Below are 6,696 nucleotides of genomic sequence, written 5' to 3'. Positions count from 1 at the left end.
GGGTGTGCAACCGCATGGTAGAAATCAGCTATAAAAGGAATTACCACTAAATGGAGATCTTTGGCAAGAGTCTTTAGAGAGGCCCGTGTCACGGCGGGGCTGCGGTTTTGGATCGCGGATCAGAAGGAACCTTTGCGATCCCTCCCTCGGTGCGCAGCCCCACATGTTCACCTGCTCCGGATTAACTCCTGCCTGAACTCGGGCACGCTTCTAAAGAACAAATCCCTCCCCTATTTACAGTCTTCCCAGAACAGGAAACCTGCCGTCGTTCCCGCCGTGGATACCTTCCACCACGTTACTCATCCAAATCTGTCTGGCTCCAGCTCTCGAGCGTGTTACCTCTGCAGCATTTCGGGGAGACTGGTGAACCACTTAAACCAGATTTGTCTCTTCCAGGCACAGGTAAACCGGAGGCAGCTCGTGCTGCAGCTGCCTTCCCCCGAGCCCTGGGCTGCAGTGGGGATGACCGAGGCAGCGTGTCCCCTCACTGCAGGCTGGAGTGGGGGGCAGGACCCATGCCGAGGGGTGCTGGGCCGGCCCGAGGCCCCAGCAGAGGGTGGGGAGCGGTGAGTGCAGGCTGTCTCACCAGCACAGAACGCTCAGCAGCATGTGTTTAACACAAGGCCGGCTGGCGGGAGCGGGGTTTGGAAGCTCATCAGTTATCTGAGCTCGCCCCTGGGCCCCCTCCCTCCCCTTAGTCTCCCCCTGACTCTGCAGAGATATTGATTTTGCTGTTTTTCACTATTGCATATTATAAATCGACTCAGCAACCCTTTTCCCTAACTAATGAGGCCATTAGCGGTAGGGTGTGGGCGGACAGGCAGCTAACCCGAGATCAATCAAATGGGGGGATCTGTCTGCGCAAAGAGACAGCGAGGAGGTGCGGGCCCCCGCAGAAACGCAGCTCATCCTGCACCCAGCACCCCTGTAACCTGCCCACTGTGCCCCAGGAGCGGCCGCGCCGGGTGCCCATCCCCAGGAGGGGGGCAGAGCCCCATGGCGATGGCAGCGAGGACACAGAGGCAAGGATCCGTGGGGAGCCGGAGGCCGCAGCCGGGGCTGTGCCGCTGGCCGGTGCAGTTCTGCCGCCGATCGCACCTTTCCATGCAATTTGGCTCCCGGCTGCGGCGCTTTGAGCTGCTGGGAGCTGGTAGGGGCTGTGGATGGGGCCATTTGTTTGCGACCAGCGCCGCTCCCCACTTTGCCCGAAAGAAGGAGGCTCACAGGAGAAGAGCCAGTGTCCTTCCCGCAGCCCCCCCGCTCCCCCACTGGGCCAGGCTTTTATTTGCTGGCTTCAAGTTTGCTTTGTGGATTTGTCCCTCCCGTTTAATTAGCTGCTTCGAGAGCTCTGGCAGAAACCAAAAAGCCCCGGCCTGTGTTTTTTATATAGCATGAGATCCTTCCTGCGTTTTTACCTTTCACCCTTTGGAAATGTCAGAGCAGCGGGGAATCCTCACCGCTTTGTTGCCTCCACTGTTTTAATAACTTTATGGCTCGCAGTCCTCCCGCGGCCCCTCCTGCCCACCTCCCTCTCGGAGAGGCGAGCGCGCGGGGAGATAACAGCCCATCTGATGTAGAGGAGGCAGCGAACAAGAGCACCGCATCTATCTTTAACCCTGGGCATCGGCAGGGTCATTTCATTTAGGCAGCACGGTATTTTCTGCCGCCTGAGCAGCAGAGTCCCGCGCACTTTCACACGGCGGCCCAGTAAATCATTCTGGCCAGATAAAAATGAAAAGGATGGTTAGTTACTTATCGGGGGCTCAATTTAAAAGGCAGCAGCTGGGGGGGGGAGGCTGGTGAGCGCGGGGGCACCTCGGCTCACCTCCGGGAGCGGTTGGTTGTTAGAGCTGAGGCACCTCTGGCTGCAGGAAGCAATTTGTCTCCCGGAGGCTGACAGGGGCTCCTTTCTTCTCCACTTACTCCTTGCTCAGAAATAAAAGGGGCATCCGCTCACATGAAAAGCAGGGAAGGCTCCAGGTTTCCCTTGTAAGGTCTCTCCCAAGCTGGCACGGATGGGCAATTTGTACAAATGACACTTCCCCGGGAGGGAAAAAAGAAGAAAAAGAAGAAAGACCGACCCCAGCCTCCAATTTGTGCCTCATCAGTCTGCTCTAGTTCCTCTTCTCCCCCACTTTCAACCTCATTTGTGATGCTCTGGCTCCAGTCCTGTCTCCCCCATGGCCGGCTGGGCTCAGAACCGGGCAGCCCTTCGTCCCTGGCAAGCAGCTGCAGTCGCGGGGTGAGGGGGGTGCCCCGGGGCCGGGGTTTATCCTGTGTGAGGCTGAGGCCGCGCTCCTGCCTGTCCCCTGCTTGGCAGCGCCGGCTCCCGGTCCGGCCCCAGCGTCAGCCGCTCAGACCAAGGCACCCAAGTTACTTCTTGAAGTGGATTCGTCAAACCTTCGCAGACTCCTCGGTGGGTGTTTTTATGCAGTGTTAGAGTGGTTCTAATTCGATTTATCTTAATTCACTTACAATTTGCTTATAATTAAACTACAGTGAACCAAGGGATCTGATTTACCCAGCGCACTGAAATCTGATGAGGATTGTGAATCAGGCATCTCAGTTCACTGCACAGTGTATTAATATAAATTGAAATCAATGGTGTTTTACATTAATGCTTCCTTGAATGTCCATATACATGCACATCTGGGAGAGAGCACAGAAGGCATTTGTCTCTGGGGAAAACCACCCTCTCCTGGGCCTTGTGCTCGTCCAGGGCACTCAGGAGCAGCTCCTGGGGTTCCCATCCTTGCTCCCTGTTCCCCCACGTCTTCCTGGAGAACCCGCAATCCCAAAGCATCTGACGTTGCAACGAGAGCTCCCGCTTGGTTGTCAGGCTGCGGGCGAAGGGTTTGGATGGGGAAACCTGAGCGGTGCTCTGGCTACCGCACGTGGGGGTTCCCAGGGAGACGCGTGGGCCTAGGAGCTTCCCCTTCCTCCCCCACAGCTTCCTTCCGAGCCCAGCACTGGGAAACAGCCTCCGCATCCAGAGCTACCGAGGGACGGGCGCCATTTCCATCAGATGCCCCCTCACGCTCCACGTGCCAAAGCCAAGCGCCCTCAGACAGCAAGTGCAAGATTTCCGATACGTGGCAGTAACGGAGGGAGCCCGGAGCAGCATGTTTGGGGACCAGGATTGCATCCTGCCAACCACCCGGGATCTCTTCACTCGCAGGTAGGTGGCTGAGGTGAGTGCAGCATTCCAGCCCACCGTGCTGTGCCACCCCGTGCCACCCCATCCCACTCCTCCGGCCAGAGGAGCCACCCCCCTGCCCCTGGCTCCTGCCAGCCCACCCACCCAGGACTCAAACATGGCTTTGGTTTGTAAAGCACCCGGGTAATTGGACAAAAGAGTTGAGCAGAAGGATTTATTCCCCCAAAAGTCTCTCCTAATGGCCCTAGCACCTGACAAAAGGGGGTCATTATCACGAGATAATGGACCTTGTCAACATTAAGCTCTCTTAGGACACAATTCAACACACTCAATTATCTCCTAATCAGGGCCATTTTGTCAGAGGTTATTGCCCTAAGGAATCAATTAGATTATATATATGTCATTACTATTTTATGGAAAAATCATTCACATGAAAGTGTTAAACACCTTTGAAACTCCCTTTCCCCCCCACCCTGGGGAAAACACGTCCTGAAGCACCTTACAGGCAGCGGGGTCTGGGCCTCGCAAGGCAGCAGGCAGGAACAGGCAGCGGCAGCCCTGCCCAGCACAGCTCTGAGCAGGGGTGTAGCCTTCTCCTCCTTCTCCTTCTCCTGCTCCTGCTCCTGCTCCTGCTCCTTCTCCTTCTTCCCCTTCCCTACCAGCTGCAGCCAAGCCCCATCCTACCCCAGGCCACGGATGCCCTCAGTGCCCTCGGCAGGATGCAGTGCTCATACCCAGCCCAGGAAAAACATCTCCATCCCGCAGTGGCAGAGGTGGCCCCGTGAAAGGACACTCTGGCCTCATCCTGACACCCTGTCTGCAGCCCAGTGTCACCGGAGCATGGCGAGGCACTTGCCCCTCTCCCGAAAATACATCCCTGCCTGCCCGCAGAGGTGACGGGCAGCGCGGCTGAAGCTGACACGTCTCAGCAGCGTCCAGAGCGCCTCATCCACATGTCGGAAGCTTCGGTGCTGCCCGCAGGCCCCTGTCTCGAGTCCCAGAAAGGACATGAGCATTGGAGATGTTCTCGCAAACCCAAATCTTCTCGGCTCTGTACGTGTGTTCTGAAGTTATTTTCATACTCTGAGTTATATTTAACTTGCGCCATAGTAGTTTGGCACTTAGAAACCTCTCTGTTTTATTAAGTAAGGCATTTGGGTAGTTGCAAGTAGAACTGGTTGGAAAATGGGACTGCAGAAAATTGCAGAGGAAGTGCTCTATTTTCATTGCCATTTTTTTCCAGAAAAAAGTTGTTCCCTGCCACCTGGCCCCCTTCATCCAGGACCCCGGGCTGGAAGCTGGTGGAGGCAGAGCCTGCTGCTTGTGGTGTGGGGGCACGTCACCCACCGACATGGGGCTGTGGCCTGGGAAAGGCCTCTACAAGCCTGGGTGGAGTCGTTACAATAATTATAATGATTGTAGAGGGTGCCAAATGTCCTTAACACTCAGAGTTCAGCTCTTGAGCAACAGCCATTAAAATTAATGCCTTTGGGAGGCCTTTTCCAAACATTTCTTTGGTGGGCTCATGCTGTTGCCATTCTCTCAGGTGGATTTTCATGCTGGTAAAAACACAATGAAAAGTGTGGACTCAATAGGAGGAAAATATGTACCAAAAGCTGATAAGGCTACAAAACATCGTGATATTCCTGCACCTTCTGAGATTTCTGTGCGCACATAAAGATTCCGGCTTTGCTCCCTGTGACGGGCTTGTGGGAAGCGCTCCCGAAAGCAATAAAGCTCCTTAGGAAACAGCGATGTGGTCTGAGGGTGCGAGTCCTTGCGCTGTCGTGGTGCAGAGCCTTTCCAGGGCTGGGAGGTGCGGAGAGGTCCCCCGCGAGAGCCGTATCTCCGCTCCTGGCAGCCTGTGCACAAGGCAAGTGTTTCACATTAATGGGGATTGACATATGGTAGGGTTTTTTTTAAAAAAAAATAGTTCTCCTCATTCCCTAGGCAGTTTTGATGTGAATATTAATATTAACATAATTTCATGATGATTAGAGAACACAATTAGGGGCTATTAATAATGACACAAATAATGACATTTAAGGCCTCATTTTCATGTGAGTAATACTCTGTCTGGTGGTATTTAAGCAGCTCTGTCTAGCACAATTACTGCGGTGCCAAGGTGCAATCGCATCGTCGCGGTATCAATCACGCAGCTCCTTGCCAGCGCCTGCCCCCTGCGAAGGGAACCGCCGCCTTGGGGTGTCCCACGGCCTGTGAGGGAGCGGGAAGGGCCGGGGGCTGCGGTGAGCGGGGCGCTGCCGTCAGGGGTCTGGGGAAGCTCTGAGAGGGCGGCCAGCGAGCCGGGGCAGCGAGCCGCTGCCCAGCCGGCGCGGGGCTCCGCCATCCCCGCACAGTGATACGTGTTACTGTCACCCTCTGCTCCCCAGAGCACAGCCAAAACGCAAGCGAGCCGGCAGCAGTGGGCGGGTCGGGGCTGCAGCAGCGAGCAGAAATTACAGGGCAGCGCTGAGGGTCGATGGAGTGAGGAGGACGCTCGGGAAAGGGGCTGGGGGGCTGCTCCCCTGCTCGACTCCTCTTCGCAGGGCACCCTCCGGCCAACCCCTCACCCCCTGGCGTCTGGGGTTCCGCAGCCGTGGGGGTGCAGGGGGGAAGAAGCTGCCCCGATTCCAGTAGAGCCCAGTCCCATGAGTGGCTGCTCTTGCCCAGGCGCTCCAGGGACCAGCTCCCACGCCCCCCGGTAAAAGCAGCTTAATGGGGCTGTTCCAGCTTAACTCCACTGAAGTCGGGCATTGAAAACGCCCCATTTCTTTTACAATACGCTCGCTGCCAAGCTCAGCCCTTGAAAGTGGCCGTGCTGTGCTAATGTGACTTAATGGAAACCTCTGAATCAATTTTTCGCTCCCGAAGAAAATCCCCCTGGTTTATGCAGCAAAAGCTGTAATACTGAAAATGGCTTCAGATTTTGGTGAAAAAAGAAGAAAGGTGCCTTGTAGTTCCACAAAAAGGGGGTCAAGTGAAGCTCTGCCGGGTAAGCGATGGGTCGGTCTGCGTTGTGCCCGGGGCGGTGCGGGGCCCTGGCACGACCCTCCCAGCAGCAGGATGGGGAGCTCTGTGGCAGCACTCGCCCTCCCAGTTGCAAACTGGTGCCACAGGCTGGTGAGGGAGAGCTGGGGTGCGTGTCACCCCTCCACGACCCTGTAATTCACGTTGCACGGGGGGGGTGGGTGCCTGCACAGCCCTAGCCCTCCCTACTCAGAGCTCTGCGCTGCGGTGGTCTTGTCCGAACAGGGAGAAGAAAGTCTCACGGCCCTGAGAATCGCCTCCGGTGACCAAGGATTCATGGAGCTAAGGCTGGATTTTACCTGCTCCTGTCTTTGCTGCCATCGCTCCCAGGATGGGAGTGGGAGTCCCCCCGGCAGCAGATGCGGAAGGGCTCCATTTCTGTACCCCCATAATTCACACAACACCCCGCAATAAACAAAGCATTTTCATTAAATTCTAAGACAAACAGCTCCAGGCCGTTTTTCATTTCAATGCATGTGCAAACACCTGGGTAAAATTCTGCTCGTTCA

At 56.0% G+C, this 6,696-nt stretch overlaps 1 long non-coding RNA gene across 1 annotated transcript; it reads left to right on the top strand.

Annotated features, from left to right (window-relative positions):
- The first annotated feature begins 1,746 nt into the window (after window positions 1–1,746).
- On the top strand, window positions 1,747–4,910 carry LOC141935057 (uncharacterized). The gene is made up of 3 exons (XR_012626462.1): window positions 1,747–3,178; window positions 3,820–4,210; window positions 4,401–4,910. It is a non-coding gene; the product is annotated as an uncharacterized LOC141935057 (long non-coding RNA).
- The last annotated feature ends 1,786 nt before the right edge of the window (window positions 4,911–6,696 follow it).

Source organism: Strix uralensis, chromosome 26, assembly GCF_047716275.1.
Source record: "Strix uralensis isolate ZFMK-TIS-50842 chromosome 26, bStrUra1, whole genome shotgun sequence".
Taxonomy (NCBI): Eukaryota; Metazoa; Chordata; class Aves; order Strigiformes; family Strigidae; genus Strix; species Strix uralensis.
The sequence above is the reverse complement of the archived record's forward strand: the minus strand, read 5'-3'. Positions and strand labels throughout refer to the sequence as shown.